The 21,278-nt window shown below is 39.1% G+C and overlaps 1 protein-coding gene across 2 annotated transcripts in view; it reads right to left on the bottom strand.

Moving 5' to 3' along the window:
* ANO1 (anoctamin 1) overlaps positions 1-12,232 on the bottom strand; it is a 168,081-nt gene extending 155,849 nt beyond the window's left edge. The window contains exon 1 of one of the 2 annotated variants that reach the window (XM_087719234.1): positions 12,149-12,232. The gene's annotated coding sequence lies outside the window, so the exon portion shown is untranslated. The remainder of the gene's footprint in view (positions 1-12,148) is intronic. The other variant, XM_087719257.1, reaches the window with a different exon arrangement.
* Between the last annotated feature and the right edge of the window lie 9,046 nt (positions 12,233-21,278).

Raw genomic sequence — 21,278 nt, 5'->3', positions numbered from 1 at the left:
TATACCCAATGATCTTGATGGATGTACTGGCAAATATTATTAATTTACCTTATCAACCAAATAGAGATTTCTAGCTCTAAAGGTTAATAAACTCAGAGGTGGGTTGCTGCCAGTTTGGCCGAACTGGTAGTTGAATTCAGGCCTGGGTCACAGAACTGGCAGTGACCCAGGCCTGACATGCCCCCGAACCAGTTCCCTTGCCATTGCTGATGTTGCTGCCATGTTGGATTTTAGTGACTGCACGTGCACAGTTCACTGTAAATTGTTCTACGCATGCGCACAGAACAATTTCCATTGAATAGCGTGCATGCCTTGCGAACCAGTAGTAGAACCGGTAGTAAAATTGGCAGCAACCCACCCCTGAGTATACTGATTCTTCTCCACAAGCATTTCTGCAAAGAAAATCTGTTGAAGATGAGAATTTAATTAAGAGGAAAAGAATCAGTTGTGGGAACAGTGATTTATGAATCAGCCAGTGCATGTCTGAATCTTCATATTGCCCCATAAGGAGTGCAACAAACTCTAGGCAAAGTCTTAATACTCCCTTTTGTTTCCACCCAGGAACAAAAAGTCCTATTTCTAGTTTTAATCCCAATTGTTATTAGAACCCATTTCTAGTCAGGCTTTGCATGTGTTAGGTAAGAGGTTATTTCTTTGCTACACCCCACATGAAATGTTCTCTTCCATTTGGGCCTCAAAATGATAACTACTAAAACATGACTGACATCATTATCTTTTCCCCCCAAAGTAGCTATTTTGGGGGCTTTTAATAAATTCCATGTTTTATCACTGACTACAAATTATTGTTGAGTTGATTTTTCATTCTTTCTCTTGGATCTCCATTAAAGTATTATTTAATAGAGACAAGGGAGAATCTCTATAAATCTATCCAAGAATCATAGCCAGCTTCTCAGAGGAAGAACTTTGGAAATGGACAAGAAACAATGAAATGTGTTTTCTTGTAACCATTTGAAACATCATATTTCATGTCTGTATTATAAGCAGAAGGGAAAGCTGTATTGCCTTATTTGGTCAAAAAGTCCTACTATGAACAAATAGCACAGAATCACCAGCCATTCTTCTGTTACAGCTGCACAATATTTATTAATTGCACTAGAAGAGGTTTTCACGCTAGTTTTCACACCAAAGTAATGCTACTGGTTTTTGGAACTAAATATTGAAAGGATTAGTTTAGAGATAAAGTTCATAACCTCTGTTTTGCTTCAAAAGAGGCACAGAGTTTCTTACAGTGTAACCCAAACTTCACGTGCTTAACAAAAAGATGTTGAAATGTAATGCATTTCTCCTAAGACAATTCAACATTAACAGGTTTTTTTTGTTTCGTATATGGAATATCTAAACTTACTTTGAGTCTCTCTTTGACACTAATTTGATGTGATAAATAATTCTTTACACTTTTTTAATTGCAAATGTCTTTGAGAGTCATTTCACAAATTATGAAGTGGAATACCCAGTTCGCCACTTACAAAATACTTGATGGTAAAAATAGCTGGTGATATGTAGCAAAGGTGGGGAATAAAACTGTTTCTGTAGTGGAGCGAATTGAAATAACCCTGGTTAGGTTAAATGTGTTAGACCCTATATTATAAAACCTCAACATCAAGCTGTGAACTAAAAAACTGAAAAGAAAAATACAACTAATTACCTTCTTGCATGGTCAATATATCAGAGGTTAATTATACCCCAAGTATAATGTTTTTGAGTTTTCTTTTATTAGAGGAAAAGATGTGAAAGCATAGACTTTGCGGCTGGAAATATGTCTCCCAATGTTGTTAAAAAAAATTAAAGAAACCAGTATTTTCATAGGAAATTAGATTCATATAATGGGAACCAATGCGCCAGTACTTTAATTAAAATGGCAAATATAGTATTGTGTCACAGGCTCCATCACTTTGGGAGGTCTGTGTAATATCATGACACCTGTACTAATGTGGCATAATGGCAGAATATTGTTTTGATCAGAGCAGCTAGTTTGACACAGAAACAAACATCCTGCAGACACTGTGTTCACACATTATGTTGCTCCCTGGTTTCCTGAGCTATTATTGAATGAGCTGGATTAATACAAGATGACAAGACAAAATGAAATAAACCTTAATAGGAAATAATAGAAAATACTTATAGCTCGGGTTTTAGATTTTGGCAGTGGTTTGTTCTCCAAGCAAACCTACTAGGATGCTGGTGAGAGATCCCATGGGTTTAGTTTAGGAAAGTGGGAGAAAAGTCAGTAAGTTAACAACAGCAAATAAATTCCATGTTTTTGCCAAGAAAACGACATGGATATATCCATGTAATCAGCAGGAGTCAAACTCTGTATTAGTGAAACTTTATTTTTAATGGGTAGATCATTAGTTACTTTAGCTGCTATAGGTTGAACATCCTAATATGATCTGAAATATGGCTGCATGCTTAAAAATATGGATCTAATTAAGAAATCATTGTGAGTCAACAAACTGTAAAGGTAATTGATCTATTGGTTGATCTAAACAATGGATCTTTTGCAGGGGTGCGATCCTACCAGTTTAGCAACCGGTTCGCTGGGCGTGTGCTGTGGCTGCTTGCACACTTCACAGGAAAACAGCTGAGGCGCAGCAATCCACTCTGCCATGCCTATCAGCTGGGCTAAAAAACAAGGAAATATAGGTGAGTATAGGATAGGTGGTGGTGGTGAATCAGTTCTCTCTCATCTGACCTTTGGAGCTACCAGTACACCTGAACTGGGCCGAACCGGTAGAATCCCACCTTATTTCCAAACTAAACAACAATATCAGTTCAAAAGCAGTTATGTTTTAAAAATTGTTTTTCATTAATTGCAAATATGGTGTGGGGTGATGATAGCAATTGGGGGAATTGGCATATACTACTGGTACCTCTGATGAGACTGCCACAAACAGAGAGAAGAATTTTTCCTTTGTTCCCAGGCATGAACCAGGCAATTCCCCCCTCCTTCTAACATTTGTAGTACTTAGCAATATATTCCCATTGGTATCACTAGAAACTTTTTCTAATCGCATAGCCACCCGAATGAGGATAGTATAATAAAGATTTTTATATGAAGGGAAATATTGATCTTTTCTCCCATGTGCTGTGGACATGACCAGAATTGGAATTCCTTCCTACATGCCACAGAATTCATAGCTTGGCCTTCAAACCAAGCACTTTGACCTTGCCTGAGGTTTCTCTTCCTTTTCCCTGGAACTGCCAACAAATGAACATGGAATTTTCCACAGCAAAGAAAACAAGTGTTTCATCAGCTCTGAACTATTGTCCTTCAACATTATTAATGTTGAATAATAATTCTAAAATCCAAAGCATGAAATGAATCTTTGTGTTCTGTCCCTGTTATAAATGGCAACTTTCTTCCTTCTTCACATTTAGAATCCAGGCTCAGGTTTTGAAGCTGAGTAGAAACCAGGCCATGAAGCAAATCAGCCATTCCAAAGTAAGAACGTCCCATTGTTTTTCCATTCCATGTTTGCTTTTCCAATTCTGATTATACATTCCAGAGACACTGTTCATGCTTTATCCTCCTGAGCTGTTATTTGGGAGGAGAAATTTTTCCTTCAACACCATATAGATGTATCCCTCTTGTTTTCGAGGAACCATCTCTGCTCCAACCCTGCCTTCACTCAGTGTTCTGAATTCATTATTATACTGTAGATAATACATTTTCATTTGTCCCTCAGCTTTCTTTGGTTATTTTTTGGGTTATGGAGGTTCTTGCCAAGGTGATTATAAGTACCATAGCATTTATTTTCATCAACTCTGGAGAGCCCCCTATCTACTACAGGTGATTCTCAACTTATGTCCACAAGTGAGATCAGAATTCCCATTGTTAAGTAAAGAAGTTGTAAGTCAGTCATGCCTGATTTTACAACTTTTTTTTTGCCACTGCTAGGTGAATCACTGTACTTGTTGGACCATGCAATTATTAAGAGAATCTGGCTTCCCCCATTGACTTGGCTGGGAAAGTCACAAATAATGGCCAGATGAAGCCAGCCAGCTACAATCATTGTATAGTTGCTGAGTGCCTGAATTTTGATCAAATGACTGTGGAGATATTGTGGTGATCGTAAGTGTAAGAATTGGTTGTAAGGAACTTTTTTTAGTGCTATTGTAACTTTGAAGAATTTCCAAACACATGATTGTAAGTTGAGGATTACCTGTACAAAGATCCTTTTAGGGGATGTTATACAATCAGTAGGGACGGGGTGGTTCAGTGGCTAAGACACTGAGCTTGTTGATCAGAAAGATTGGCAGTTTGATGACTCAAATCTCTAGTGCCATGCAACAGAGTGAGCTCCCATTACTTGTCCCAACTTCTGCCAGCCTAGCAATTCGAAAGCATATAAAAATGCAAGTACAAAAATAGAGACCACCTTGGTGGGAAGGTAACAGCATTCTGTGCACCTTATACATTTAATCATGCCGGCCACATGACCACGGAGACGTCTTCGGACAGCGCTGGCTCTTCAGCTTTGAAATGGAGATGAGCACCTCCCCCTAATGTCAGAAATGACTAGCACATATGTGTGAGGGGAACCTTTACCTTTACCTTATACAATCAGTTCACCACTGGCTGAACTTCTGCTCCAGCAGAAGTTAATTGCTTTTCATTTTTTTCTCCTCCTGTCCTTCCTAGACTGGTTTGTCCTACTTCTGTATTATTCAGCTCAGTTTTCCTACCTGTATTGCAGATGCATCTGCTACAACCTAATAAAGGTGCACCTTCATCAAGCTGTTAGTTCAGTAAAAAGGCGCCTACTCATCCAATGTGTGAGAAAACAGTGACATTTAGAAAACTATAAAATCTTTGTATTAAATAAATAAAATCATATTACACACATGAATAACTGGTGTTAAAGTAAACAAGTCACTACTTGCTCCACGTGATAATGGGGGCGGCAGTTGATTAAGTTCTTCACAACACAAAGAAAAATTATGTGGAAGCTGGTGCAGAATTTCATCCTGTTTAAGCTGTGACCAAGCCCAGTCATGCCTTAATGATAATAACAATACTAAATCAAATAATAATAATGGCGAGTCAATTTCAAAGGCACCTTTACTTGGAACAGATTGCATCCTGTGACAAAACCTTTAACACCATCAAACGACAACACCAGCCTGCCCCAGATCCATCCATCCATCCTTCCTTCCTTCCTTCCTTCCTTCCTTCCTTCCTTCCTTCCTTCCTTCCTTCCTTCCTCCCTCCCTCCCTCCCTCCCTCCCTCCCTTCCTTCCTTCCTTCCTTCCTTTCCTTCCACAGTAGTTTATCAACTTGTGAATAGTAGTCCTGGTTGGCTGACATAAAACACAAGATAAGAGAGGCAATAAAACCCACAAAACCCACAAACTATAATACAATTGATGCCAACCATGATGATATTAACATTCCCAAATATTTTAGGAAGTATTCATCAACTATCCTGTCCCAAAACAATTATTATTGTTTTCAAGGCCTTACAGAAGGGCAGTAGAATCTGATAGAGATCAGCTGTTCCAAGGGGAAGGTTCTATAACAGAGAAGATATACTTCTTGAGTCCTGTTAGATAGGATTTTTTTCACAGAATAATACAACCCATACCAACCTATGCTCATCAGCCCTGTTCACAGTGCTTTTCAGGCCTCCCTAACTTTACAGAGTCAGCATATTGCCCCCAACAATCTGAGTCCTCATTTTACCAACCTTGGAAGGATGAAAGTCTGAGTCAACTTTGAGTTCCTTTGGTGAGGATTAAAGTCAGTGGTGGGATTCAATTTTTTCCCCCAGTATCGGTTCTGTGGGCATGGCTTGGTGGGCGTGGCAGGGAAAGGATACTGTAAAATCTCCATTCCCACCCCACTCCAAGGGAAGGATACTGCAAAATCTCCATTTCCTCTCAATCAGCTGGGACTCAGGAGGCAGAGAATAGATGTTGGCGGGGCCTGTTAGAGGTGGTATTCACTAGTTCTCCAAACTATTCAACATTTCTGCTACTGGTTCTCCAGAATTGATCAGAACCTGCTGAATACCACCTCTGGATTGAACTCCTGGAGTGAGTACTGAGTTAGCCTGCAGTATGGCATTCTAGCCCTTGGGTCACCATGGCTCTTTAATAAAATTGAGCGAGTTCAGAAGTACATTACAAGAAAAGTCTTGTATTCTTCTGTACATAATATAATACCTTATATTACTCGGGTTGGAGTTCCTGGTTTGGATATTTTAGAACTGCAACACTTGCGGTCAGACTTAAATATTGCATACAAAATTGTACATAGTAACACTTTACCTGTAAATGACTTTTTAAATTTTAATCATAATGTAATGTGTGCGAACAACCGCTTTGAGCTTAATGCAAACCGCTCTAAACTCAATTGTAAAAAAATTGATTTTTGTAACAGAGTTGTCAAATTCTGGAATTTATTACCTGATTCAATTGTCTCAGTCATTAACTTTCACAGGTTTAATTCTAACTTAACTTCTATGGACCTCACTCCATATTTCAGAGGTCCCTAAGGGGGCATGCATAAGTGCACTGGCATGCCTATCACCCCTGTCACATTTTGATTTTCTTATTTTCTTTGTTTGAATTTGTAATTTTTGTTTGATGAATGAATAAATTAAAAAAAACTGTGCTCTGTCCTGATCCTTCCATCAGTGAATTCTCTATGTTGATGGGAAACAAAAATTGCAGTGGAAATGGAATACAAAAAATGGAAAAATGTGCCCATAATAAACCAAGCATGTTGTGGCTCCAATTCCTTATATTTGGATTCCCCTTCCTGCCACAATTGCTTGTGGATGAATGCAGCAATAGGGAGAGGTATTATAATGGCATCTGAAAAGACAATAAACAGAGAGGAAGTATAAACAGCTTAATGGCCCTTAGCAGGCAGAAATTCATTAGTCTCCAGAAAGATCTATAAGAACTGCATTTTAAATCTCCAAAACTGTTTCTGCCTTTCAAAACACATTATAGCTTAGAATGTGGTGTGATGCTAGCCATATACACTAAGTTATGATTAAGCAAACTACAGGACGGTGTGTTTGCATTAGGTGAGATCCAGTTGAATCATCACTCATTAGCTTCTCTTAAAAATCTGCACAACATTTATTTTATAGCAATTGCTTTCATTTAGAACATTTTCCTTTGAAGTAGTGTCACTAATTTATATACACAACATTACATCCTGCTTGAATACTATTGCCGCTGTCCCTCATCACTACTTGTCCTAACTAGCAGTATGGATGCAATTTGGTCAAAGTTGTAATTATCCTTGGTAGTCTTAATAGGAAGCCACAGTTTTGTCCCTCATATTTTGATGGCCATTTTTTCCTTCTGCAACACAAGCCCTACATTGGATAAGAAAATGTTTGGCTTCCATCTCATTTCAGCACTGATTTTACATAGATACCTTACACATTGAAATACATGATTGCCGCAAGGTTAAAGAGGGTGGTGTGGCGGAACTGGTTATCTACTTGTGGAACAGTTTGTCCCTGGAGATAGGATCAGGGGTGAGCTGCTGGGTGTTTGGAGGAGTTCGGGAGAACCTCTAGCTAAGATTCTGTGCAATTCAGGGAACCCCCAAATCCCACTCCTGGCTGGCCCCTCCCCTCTCCTTCCAAGAGTCCCCCATGTGGCCCATTTTGGATGCAGGTAAGTGCAGAATGCACATGGAGGGTGAAAAACGGGCCTACCAGAAGTTTGGGAAGGGTCTCCAGAGGGCCTCTGGAGCATGGGGAGCATGGGGAGGATGTTTTAGCTCTCCCAGAAATCCTCCAGAGTCCAGGGAGGGGAAAAATGCCCTCCCCCCAGCTGTGGTGCAGGAGGCTGATTAGGCCACATCCACTATGGCCATGCCCACCCAGCAACCAGACAGAAAACCTGTTGCTAAAATTTTGAAGCCCACTCCTGGATAGGACTAGTTCCCTCCTTTTGATATTTCAGAATCTTGTTCTAAAAACTCTTTGGGGATTAAGAACTATAGAACTATTCTCCTGGAGAATGTATGTTGAAATAAGAGAATTATGATATTTTATAATGGAATGTTTGTATTTTCAACTTCTTGTAAGTTTGTACTGGTTTATTCTACAATGTAGTGATAGAACTTAAATCTGATTAAAGCAGCACAGAAGTCATAGTGTAAATAACCTATTTTCCAAAATATGCTATTTGTTAAGAAAAATTATGATTGGCTTGATTTGCTTAGGAAATATTGCTAATATCGTTCAAACACATCTGCAGAAATCTACCAAGACTCCATTCACTATATCAGATTAGTCTTTTAAAGGCTTGGTTATAACTGTTAATGATAGCAAATTAGAGCCAGAAGAACATTATATATCCAATAGCGCTACTGGGGACTGCAGTGTCTGGTGATCTCCTAAACATTGTTCTTCTGCCACCCAATCATTTAATGGAATTTCTAGGAATACCTATAGTTATTTAATAACTATATTAGAAGAGGTTATCATGAAGGAAAAAAATTACAACAGCAATACTTTGTGAAATAAATTGTTTCCTAAAAATTTATACTTGCTTCAAGTAATTTCCCTCTTCAAGTTACATAGGCTATCATGATGTAATTTGGGTGCTAGGAAGTGTCCATTGAGAAAATAGATTGCTTGGAAATTCATTATTAAGTTTTTAGTGTGACTTACAAAAATCACACTTAACAAGTGTTGATTTTAGTTGTAAAGTCCTTGGGAGAGAGGTGCAACTAAGTTAAACTTCCAACAATAACAAGGCAATAATTATTCAGAAATTTGACAGAAAGGACATCAAAGGAGGAATTTAGAATGCAGGCAAAAACATAAAGTAGAAAATTGAAGGTGGAGGTGAAGTTTCTGGAAGTATCAATAATATTAACACATTGTACCAATTGTGCATTAGGCCTTTTCAAAAGGGGTTAGGAAACCCCACTTTAGGAAGTGATGCCATTGACCCTTTGCTTGGCCAGTGCTGTGAACTGTGGAACAGCTCTCCAGGATTTAGGCAAGAGTTTGTCTAAACCTATGTGAAGTTGCTTGTGAGTGAAGCCAGTATATCAAACAAGGAAATTAGGACCAATTCACAGAAGTCATAGGAATCAATATGTGTTCAGATCTCCAAGACTGTTTCTGTCTTTCAAAACACATTATAGCTTAGAATGTGGTGTGATGCTAGCCATATACACTAAGTTATGATTAAGCAAACCACAGCACGATGTGTTTGCATTAGGTGAGATCCAGGTGAATCATCACTCATTGGCTTCTCTTAAAAATCTGCACAACATTTATTTTATAGCAATTGCTTTCATTTAGAACATTTTCCTTTGAAGTAGCGTCACTAATTTGTCTAACCTTATCTGAAGTTGCTTGTGAGTGAAGCCAGTATATCAAACAAGGAAATTAGGACCAATTCACAGAAGTCATAGGAATCAATGTGTATTAACATTTACTTCAAATTTAACTAATGCTCCTCCCTCCTATTTTCCCCACAACCATAAACCTGTGAGGAGGGTTAGGTTTAGGTAGAGTGACTGGCTCAAAATCATCTACCAGTTTTCTAGAGCCTAAGGTGGCCCTAGAACTCATAGACTCCCAGCATCTAGCCTGGTGCCTTAACCACTAGGCCAAACTGGAAGGCCATCTGTAGGGAGACTGTGGGCTTCCTTGTGCAGTTGAATGGCTGTTGTGAGACCATGAGTAGATGAGTTATGGTTCTGATACACTAGCACTGCATATATTATGTTCTTAACTAAGACACAGAATACCAAACTAGAACAGAACAAATCAATGGAAATCATTGTAAAAACCTATTCTACTAAGGTCCATTTCAAACCTGTGACCAAATGGAGTCTGAGTCCAACCTCCAAACATGATTTGCACCTACTAAAAGAAATACCAGGAATTGTGAGATTTTATGCACACAGGGTTGGAGAAATGCTGGGAAGTTATCAGGCCTATACAATACCTCACAGGCTCTTCATATACTAATATAAGAATTCCTATAATCATTTGCAGGAGGGGACATGAGGGGGAAGGTTAGGTTAAATTGAGGTTGCAATCCAAAATACAGTTGGAATAGGCACTGGAGAAAATAAAACTGTTTCCTATTGTGTTTCTTTTCTATTGAAAATCTCCCTCCTCATAAGTTTTATCCTCAGAGGGTGGGAAGAGAAGATGTTTAGTAGAGGATGTACAACGGGTGGGGGGGGAAACAGCATGAAAAAAAGAAATTAAGAATTCTCTCTCCCCCCTCTCTCCCTCTCCCCCCACCAAAATCAATGTTGTTATATTAAAAATTGTCTCCCTCAAAGAAAAAAAGAATTTTCCAGATCCCAGTGATGCCAAAGTTGAAATAATTATATAATTTTGAGTAAATACAGGTAGACCCCTCAACTTACAACAGTTTATTTAATTACCGTTCAACGTTACAACTACATTGAAAAAGTGACTTATGACTGTTTTTCACACTTCTGACTGTTGCAGCATCCGCATGGTCACGTGATCAAAATTTGGCTGCTTGGTAACCGGCTCATAGTTATGATGGTTGCCATATCCTGGAATCATGTAATCAACTTTTGTAACCTTCTGACAAGCAAAGTCAACGGGGAAATCAGATTCAGTTAACAACCATGTTACCAATTTAACAACCGAAGTAATAATTCCCTTAACAATTGTGGTATGAAAGGTTGCAAAATGGAGCAAAATGCACTTAACAAATGTCTGACTTAGCAACAGAAATTTTGGGCTCAATTGTGGTCATAAATCGAGGACTACCTGTATTCATTCTGACAAAAAAATAACAGCATATCACAAGGGAAAATAAAGTTAAACTTATGATTGAAAAGGGTATAAAAGATCGTTCTACTTCCAGGGTAGCAGTAATGAACAGGAAACAAGTTGGGCTGGTTTTAAAGACTATGTGGATATTTACGTGGCAAACTGCTGTGTAAGTATGCTTAAGGGACACGTAATACCTCTCCATAAACAAGACATAATTTGAGATGCAACTCACTGAGAATTAAAAGATTTTGTTGCCTAGTTATATATACAATAAAGGATATAAGTGAGAATCAGTGTTCACATTATTTATTTGTTTATTTAAACCACTGCTTTGGTGCACCTTTTCAATGCAGAGAAGTAATTTAAAACCAAATTGCAGAACCCATGGTCCAGGAACCATATTTGGTTGTTAACTTCTTTTCTTTGTAGCCCTCTGAAATTATAGAACTAAACTTCAAGGCTAAATTGGTGAAAAGCATGTTATGTGTTATGTGTTACGACAGAAAACCAAACAATAAGAAAATAAAACTTTCCTTAGGTGATAAAGCAAACACCCACAGCTTCCATGCAGCAGTTGCTGTCCTCTTCCACAACATAATCACCAAAGGTGGTATTCAGTAGGTTCTGACAAGTTCTGGAGAACTGGTAGCGGAAATTTTGAGTAGTTCTGAGAACCAGTAAATATCACCTGACTGCCCCCCCCCTCTATTCTCTGCCTCCTGAGTCCCAGCTGATCAGGAGGGAATGGGAATTTTTCAGTAATCTTCCTCTGGAGTGGTGGTGGTGGTGAATGGAGATTTCCTTCCCTTGCCATGCCCACCAAACTATGCCACGCCCACCAAGTCAGGCCCATAGTACAGGTAGTAAAAAAAATTGAATCCCACCACTGATAATCGCCTTACTTATCCTAATCTTGGTCACCCAAACAACATTATAAAAAAGTGTAACCCGCCCTCCTTCCAATGTATTTAACACATGTTAAATACAATGCAAATACTCATCAAGAATTTGCAGGGAGAATCCAGGCCTAAAACTTGATAAACAAAGAAAAATTTCTAAGCCAAATACTTTCCTATCTCCTCCTCACACAAATGCCGACCCTTGTCAAATTTTTCCAAACCTTTTGTATTTTTTTAAGGAATTCTATTTACAAAAGGACAGATTTTAGATATGTGATGGCATGAAAAATCCTCATCCTTCCTAAAGCCAAGGCACAGTTCAGCAGTAGATTCTCTCAGCTGAAGGAGGCTGGAAGAGAACAACTGACTTCTCAGCAGCTCAAAACAAAGTTTGGACTCTTCCCAACAGAGCATCAGCTCAAATGAATCTGGCAATGCTACAAAGCAAAGTGCAAATCGCAAGGACGTGCCAACCTTTTCCAGCATGTTCTGAAGTCCTTAATGTGAAATTCTTGAAGAGACTGCAGTGCGTCCCTTTTCTTGCAATGCAAGATGATGGAGGAGAAAACAGCCTATGAAGATCTTATCATAGGCTGGTTGGGGTTTTTTTTATTGACGGATATGTATATTTTCCTTGTTTAACAAGTTATATCACTTCTAGAGATTGGTACTAGGAGAAGTGTTTTCCCTCCTGGTAATCTTTTAGAGTAATGCCAATGATCCCTCATGCCAAGAACTCATCAGATTTTATAAGCTTTTAGTGTTCTCACTTGAAATCTGGCAGGATTTTACTCCCTCTCCCTTTTTGGGGGGTTTTAAGAACATATAGTACATAATGTGGTTGTTTCATGAGACTTGAGCCTTTTAAAACATGTGGTGGTTATCAAAAGCTTTTGATAACTACAAAAATGGTCTCTCCTAAAGGAAAACGTTAGAAAATGCTGTGTTGGATAGAATAATCCTTGAGGACTTTATGTCCTTAAGGCTGGGATCGCCAAACTTGGCGACTTTAAGACTTGTGGACTTCAACTCCCAGAATTCCACAGCCAGCTGGCTGTGGAATTCTGGGAGTTGAAGTCCACAAGTCTTATAGTTGCCAAGTTTGGGGACCCCTGCCTTGGGGGCTTTGTGATATCTCTATTTTTGTGGATACTAATTTCCTCTATTCTTTCATAGATACTCATTGCATGCTAACCACAATGACTTGCATTTGTCATGCAAATGTGATGAAATCAGGAAAACTAAGATTTGCTTCAAATCAGGCATGCAGGGTGGGAATCTGATTAGAGGAAGGGAAGAGGAAAGCTTGAGATTTTTTGAAATTTGAGATTCTTTGAAAGATCTTATTTGGTAATATCTGCATACAGAGGGGAGGTTGAACAACTAGCCTCATGGTGCGACTGGAACAATCTGGAATTGAACACACTCAAAACCATAGAAATTATGGTAGATTTTAGGAGAAACCCTCCCATACTACCACATCATACAATACTAGACAACATAGTATCAATGTAGAGACCTTCACATTCTAAGTTCTATCATATCTCAGGACCTAAAATGGACACCTAACATCAAAAACATCATCAAAAAAGCACAACAAAGAATGTTCTTTCTGCACCAACTCAGAAAGTTCAAACTGTCCAAAGAGCTGCTGATTCTGTTCTACAGAGGAATTACTGAGTCTGTCATCTGCACCTCTATAACTGCCTGGTTTGGCTCTGCTACCAAACAAGACAAACATAGACTTCAGAGGATAATCAGAACTGCAAAAAAGCAAACAAACAATTACTGCCAACATTTATTTGCTCTTCTACTTATTCCTAGAACAAATGCACGTGCTTAATGGCCAGCGCTTTCATCAGTTCATGTAGTGACTGTTCAAAATTACAACAGCACTGAAAAATGTGATTTATGACCATTTTTTCACAGTTACGACCTTTGTAGCATCCCCATGATCATGTGATAAAAATCGAGATGCTTGGCAACTGGCTCATATTTATGACCTTAGCTGTGTGATCTTCTGACAAGCAAAGTCAATGAGGAAGCCAAGTTCACTTAACAACCGTGTTACTAACTTAACAACTGCAGGGATTCATTTAACAAGTGGTGAGAAAGGTCATAAAATGGGGGGAAACTCACAACAAACGCCTCACTTAACAACAGAAATGTTGGGGTCAGTTATGGTCGTAAGTCAAGGATTACCTATATGTGCTTTCTCAGCATATGGTAGAGATTGTGTCCTTAATTTGGAGCAGGGTTTCCCAAACTATGAGGTGTACCTCCCTTGATGAGGTGCAGACAAAGTCCAGGGGAGGTGTGAAGTAACTTTTAGTTGCATTGTTAAAATAAATTCCACATTCCCAAAGTTTAATTGTATTGTTTTCATTATTTGTTTTGATCATTGGATGTTTAGGGGAGATGCATACATTAAGTTTAGACTATAGGACAAGTGATGGCAAACCGTTTAATAACTGCTGGTTTAGAGTGATACATCAGTAACCACATCAAATATTTCACATTGCATACAAATGAAATGAGGCTATTTTTTATCCTTATAAACAATTCTTTCCATATATTTTTTTTGCTGTTGCCCTGATTAATCATATGGTCAAGCTGTGTTCGTCTCTGCTCCTATTGGGAAATTTGGCCTACCATAGGACAATCCCTCCCTTCTCATCATTAGCTCTATTTTCATAGCCATTTTGACTTGGGCTTCAAGAGAGATTGGCCACCTGCCTTTTGTGAATGCATCCACCTGCCTAATACTTGATTGGCACTGCAGAAAGTGCTACACCTATGCCAACAGAAAGCCCTGAGGTATGGGTCAAAGACTGAGAACAGCCTGTGACCTGTTACTCAGGCAACCTATGGCTAATCTGTCCATCCCCAGCACCTGCCTACATTTACCCAGCCCTTCCCATATAAAAGAGAACAATTGGCAGTTGTTTTTCCTGTTGGCAGTTGATACTCGGATGTGGTGGTAGGGGGGAAATGTAAACAAAGCTGGAGGACTCCACCTAGTACTTATCTTAAGTTGTCTTGCATGAAACTGCAAGGCAGCAACACTCTCTGGCCTCACCGAGGCAGAATAGGGCTCAACAGAGCAGCACAATTTATACTGACATGCTTTTTAAGGACAGGCCAAGAGCACATTAAAAGAGCTGTGAGCCCTCTGGGTTATGGGTTATACTAGTACTTCCTTTCGTTTATTCTCATTCCATTTCAGTGACTTCCATAAAGCAAAGTCAATGTGATGAAGGAAGGAGTGAGAGGCAAGCACCACTCTCATATGGAATTCACTGAAAAAAAGGATAATGTCGCCTGGCATAAGGGCTGTCAGTTTTCCTTTCTGGTGGCTAGTTTTGTTTCCTGATATAGAAAATATCCTAGAAGTGCTTGGGATTAGCTCAAATATTATAGCAACAGAGAGTTATTTACTCTCTGTTTATTCTGCTGTTTGAGAATGACTGAAGAATTGTTTTATTTTCTAAATTTAGGCTCCTGGAGATGCTAATCAGAAATAAGGAATGATTTGGAGAGGAAAGTGCACTGTGGATGGCAGAAAATGTGAGGCAAAGCAGCATTTAAATGCCAATGGAAGCAATACAGCTCCAGTTGGGGGTGTCTCTTTCAGCATAAAAAACACTATCAGTTTGTAGAGTAAAGCATGGGAGGTGATAATCCTTCTTCATAGTTTCACCATCGGATGTCTCAAAATCACTCCTAACCACAGGGCAGTTGTGGGTTTCAAAAATTGTTCAAACCTACTCTGTGGGTGTGGCCTCCTTTGTGGGAGTGGCTTGTGATGGGATGGGAGTGGCTTGCCACCCATGTGACCGGATATGAAGATGCCGATGACACTTGTCAGAACCACCTTAAATTACCTCACACACAGCCCTGGCATGCATAAGAATATGATGTAAACTTGTTTTTTAAAAGGCATCTTTGGTTTGCGTTAAAACAACTTCAACACACGCAATGTTCTGATTGCACCACAAACGCAGTAGTCATCCTTACCTTTCACAGAGGCACTGAGTTTTATAAATATGAGCATGATAGTGTAGAATAATCACATCCAAGGACCAGTGGTGGGTTTTAAAAAAATTTGGAACCTCTTCTATAGGTGTGGCCTGCTTTCCGAGTCCACTGTTGGAACCTCTTCTAACCGTTTCAGTAGATTTGACGAACCGGTTCTACTGAATAGGTGCAAACTGGTAGAACCCACCTCTGCCACAGGGGTTTGGTTAGCACCAGATCCTTCCATCTGACTTTCAACGAGGGTCAAATCGCAGGGGGAAATAATTGAAAATGCAGCCTCTCTTCTTTCTTCTGTTGTTCTTCTCTCACTTTCAGCCTCTCAAGGCTGCTTTTCATCAGAAAATTATGTGGACTTTGTTTCATGCATTTATTTGTAAGATCTATGTTGCTCCTTAAACACCTTCCCTGCCCTGAGTTATTGTCTGGTGCTGGAACGGCTGTGCAAAGTTTATGATAGGCAATATTCTGTGTTTTTTTTTTTAAGTCGAACGTTCTTGTCCAAACAGTTGGCAGCCAATATCCCCATGAAATATCACCTCTTTACAATAGCTTGCTTATTCTGGAAACAGGAAGCCATTTGATATATCAGGCCTGGCAAAGATAAAGCCATCTTCTTTTAAAATCTATTTTTAAAAATCTTTCTAGCAGTCTGAAAGAAATAAGAAGAGTTTCTTCAATTCAGTTATTAGTCTTGGTCTAAGAGGGCTGCACTTGGTCTCTTGAGAAGAGTGCTACCTATTACCTAGAGCCTTTTTACATTAAGCAAGTACTGCCTACATTTTTTCATTAGTCAAGTACTGCCTACATTAAGCAAGTACTGCCTGCAGTTAGGAACTTCTGTATGCTCCAGCAAAGTTTTAATTTTTTTTTCTCTGTGGATTTTAAAGTTATGATTTTGAAATGAACTAAGAAGGACTATGGCCATAGGCAAGGCATTTGAAGCTGCCTTAATCCAGAGTTCCCCATCTGTTCCAGCTTTGTGGAACAGGTGGAGGTGTGTGTGTGTGGGGGGAGAGAGGATGCTTCCACATGAGTGGTGGGCAAGCGTGCGGCTCCATTTTCGCCCGCAGTTTGGGCAAATGGAGTGTGCATGGACATGCTTGCTTGCTGCTCATGCAAGTGTACTCAAGGATGTACCCAAGGGCTCAAGGCCTGATAGTGGGCTACAGCTTGGGGGTTGGGGTACCCCTGCCTTAGGCCACATCCTTCAGATCTTGTAGAAAGAAAACTTGGGCAGTCAATCCTGCCTATTCTTTTTTTCAAAGTAAATCTAAGATTTATTGCTTTGTCTCTCTAGACACCCTGATCCCCTCTCCTAAACCATTCAGAGTTCTAAGCATGCTGAAAGCCCATAGATGCTCGCTTCCTACCCTTTGAAAATTGTCACCCCAAGACTTTAGCATCAATTAGTAGTTCATTTATAAATTTTTCTCTAAATATGCCCTTCATGTCTTTTTTTTAAAAACTTTATATTGTCTTCAGTTTGAACTGATCATGGTGAGTGGGCGGTCTTAAAATATTTATTATAAATAAATAAATAAATGTGAGTTTTGAACATGAGTCTCGTATTTGGCCACATTTTTTTTTTCACTGCCTTAGCTCATACTGTAATTTCTCATGATTATAAATCAACAATATGTAACTTCGTGAAAGAACCAGATAGATTGCAGCATTGTAGATCATGAAAGCAATCAATGGTATGGGCTTTCCCCCTTTTTTGGCAGCAGCATATTTTCCATACTTTTAATGCTGTGCAAGCAAATCTCTTTTGTATCATGGCTTTAGTTCAAGTAGAAAGTTTGATTTCTTTTTAAGACTCAAGAGATTTTCTCCTATATGTAAATTGGCAACCTGTTAATTGAATTACATTAAATATTGCATAACTGGACTTCCGACAGAATGGATCTCGATTCTCTTTCGTGCTACTTTCCTTTTGTCTCTGTCATAAAAGTTTCTATTCCTCTGCAGCAGATTTGGGCAGGAAAATCGATTTTACTGGTAGATGCCATTTTTCCTGGCAGATGAATTTCATTCAGTAAAAGGGGTTGTCCACAGGAAGGGGGGGGGAATCAAACGTTGTAAATGGTCCATACCAATATTCTTTTATTACTGATACAGAATATGTATTAAAATATTTTTTCTTTTTATACTTCAGAGTAAACTATGAAGTATTTAAAGCAGAATTCCTAGTTATATGTGCTCTAATGTAAACAAGAAGTATCATGGAACATCTGTGATACTAGTAAATAAGGAGTTGAATATTGTAAAAGTTTAGCCTTTTTTTTTATAAATAGGCATACAAGAAACCACAAGATCCCATCAGCTGGAAGAGCAACAAGGAGTAGTTTAGTAGTGGCTATTTTGGGAGCATGTTGAAAATCCCAGGAGCCCTCCCTGTTTCCTGTGTACTTTTGGAAAAGCTGCCAATCACCCTTAGTTACTCCCATAGGTTACAACCACAAGCCCAGATTTGACATAGGCTAAAGAGTCACCCCCTTTTCTTATCTTCCCTTCGCACAGGAAACCCATACAGAATTCTGCACATTTTCTGTTACCATTAAAAGATACAAAATAATGGAAGTCTTGAAGAGTCCAGCATTTTTGTGCAGCTGCTTGACCCAGGCCGCTGTGCTTATACTCCCACTGAACTGACCAGTACTCCCAGAATAGCTGGTCAATGGGAAGATGTAAAAAAAAAAAAAAAACAGGGCCAGCACCCCATTTTTGTTCTTCCTGCATTTGCTTGTTGCCAGGGGATTTTAAATCCCCTGTGTAGAAGAGTGGCAGAATGACCTCAGAGAATGCCTGGAAAAATTGGGAAATCAACATGACATCAGAAGAGGGGAAGCATTTTGAGAAACAGAATGGTACAATGAGACCAGAAACTGCTTCACCTGTAGCTCTAGGATAAATGTTTGCAAAATAGGGTCTTTATTATATTTCCTCTGGAGCAGCAACTAAGCCAAAAGGAAACCAGTACAACTTGCAAAGATCTGTGCAAGTCTCTCATACTCATGGAGATCCAGGGGCATGATGCTGATCTCAGATTGGTACAACTTTTTTATGTAGAAATCTTGAACTCCTAGTGAACAATGAATTAATTCTTTTTAAGAACATGTTGTACCTTCTATTATTATTTAGTGAATGGCATATCATACATGGATTAGCAATGTATATTAACATTTCATCTGGATTAGTAAAACACAATAAAATATAAATGTTACAAATATCTATGTTCAAATACCAGTGTGTAGGTCATCTAACCATTGGAGCGCAATGGCTAGATGGCCTAGTTTATATTTTAAAAAAGCAGATACTGGTCTAGTATATGCCTTCAGCTTACAGAAGGACACATGTGATTTACACTTTTGTTAGGTAAGCTCCCCGTTGGGAGAGCGAGTACGTTCAGAGAAGTGCTGTTACAGTTGTGTTGGAGAATACACAAACCAGCATACAGAGACACTGCAGTTTAAATAGGCTTTTACTTTCGTGGAAATAGAGGTATCAGAGTCCATCAAACAGCCCAAGTCATACACAGATAAGACAGTCAGTCATCAATGTCTTTCAGTTAAGGGTTTGTCTAGTATTATATAATCAGTCCGGTACACAAAGTTTGCTAACAGTTGCAAAACTTACAATAGCTCATGGAACTCAGATCAGATCAGATCAGCATCTAATGAACAGAGAGCTAACAGTCATTCTGGCTCCCTCTTATGGCCGATTGATGAAAACAGCAACCAATCACATTTTACAGTATGATTTAAAGAAACAGGTATAGCATTGTTACATGATTTATATATTGCCAACCCAACCGTTAGAATTATATTCCTAACAACTTTGATGTGGGACCATGCATTCACACTAAAGGGAGAATACTATGCCCCATTTATACAGAGAGTCCTGGGGGGTACCATGTGAGGTGTGAATCCTATGCAAGATTGTCCACTACTGATGTAGTAGTTCAAAGCCTGGTACCTTTTTTGGTAGGGTCATTTATATGTCTTCCTATGTCTGGGCATCCATCATTCAGTGACCCATTTGCCTTTCCAGTTGTACTTTCACTGTTCCACCACTGTCTATGGTGGAACAAGCCACAGATTGAAGTCCCTTTGAACTGTTAACTTAGAAAAGCAGCTAATTATACAATCCCAATTTAGGAATAAATTAGGACTACTGTATCTCAGCTACAAACATTCAGTTGAGTGGTAGATGGGAACAAAAAGATCTAGGAGCATTAAACCTTTGTTGTTGAGATTTTCGCAATCCAGGTATGATAGCCCAAGTGGAGGCCTCATTAGCAATGCTCCATGGCGAGAACATTGCTCAGAGTTCTCTTGAAATTCATTTAAGTGCAAATTTAATTGAGGCACAGTTGGAAATGGTTTGGCTGTAAATTGTAATGAGAGAGTAGATTCCTTTCCAATTCGCCATTAGTATAATTAAAGAATGAGAAACCATGAGGGCACGATATATGACCTTCAAGCTTGCAACTCATATTTTGTAAATCAAGAGTTGGCAAATCCAGATGCCTAAAAAATAAAAGTAAGACAACTCTTCCAAGATAGGCAAGGCAGCTTTCTTTAAATGAACAATTATGTTGTCTTCAAGACAAATTATCCATGGGCCTCTTTTCAATTTTGGATCCAAGTTAACAGACAATTGTGATGTTAATTTTTTTTCTTCCATTCAATTGTGTTCGATTGTCAGAAACTACCTGGAAAACGTTTATGCCATTTTCTTGGCAAGGATTTTCAGAAGTGTTTGCCATGGTCTCCTTCCTAAAGCTGAAAGAATGTGATTTGTCCAAAATCATCCAGCCGGCTTTGTGCCCAAGGGGGAGACTAGAACTCACAGTCCACCAATTTCTAGCTTGATGCCATAAACTACCTCAAACCAGAGGTGGTATTCTGCCGGTTGACACCGATTTGGGCAAACTGGTAGTGCCAGCGGCAGGAGGCTCTGCCTACCCACCCTGACATCATCATGGATGCTCTGCACATGTGCGGAAGCTTCTACACATGCTCAGAAGCGCCCCGCACACACAAAGCAAACCCTGGGCGTGCGCGCTCTCAGTTCCGAACCGGAAGCAAAAATAAGAGGATTTCATGCCTGTCCCAAAATGTATCTGTTACTTAAATGCATCTAATCGTAAAGAAACATGGGTCCTTCACTTAATTCCTATTTACTTACTTCATTTCAGAGATACATTTTATTTGTTTAATATGGGGTGAAATCTTAAAGTCCTTGGACTGGCAACCAATACAGGCTTCTGGTAAGAGATCACTTGTCAGTTTCCCTGGCTCAAACTTGGCAGAAAGCACCCAGACAAAAGATACAGCAAAGCTAAATAAGGATCTTTATTGCATACTAGGATTAAGCCATTGTAAACAGTTGATTGCTCTCTGTCAATACAAGTCTGCAGTTCCTTCTTAGAAGCATGGCAATTTAAATCCTGTGTTTTCTTTCCCACCTTTCCCATGGCTTAATAGATACTCTATCTTGCTTTGACTTTCTCAGATCTGTAACATCACTATACTTCTATACTAGTGACTGGTGAGCCTGGAGG

Source organism: Thamnophis sirtalis, unplaced genomic scaffold (assembly GCF_051295495.1).
Source record: "Thamnophis sirtalis isolate CommonGarterSnake01/CBP01778 unplaced genomic scaffold, rThaSir2_p1.2 scaffold_1, whole genome shotgun sequence".
NCBI classification, from domain to species: Eukaryota; Metazoa; Chordata; class Lepidosauria; order Squamata; family Natricidae; genus Thamnophis; species Thamnophis sirtalis.
Note: the sequence above shows the minus strand (reverse complement) of the source record. Positions and strands in the feature narration are given on the sequence as shown.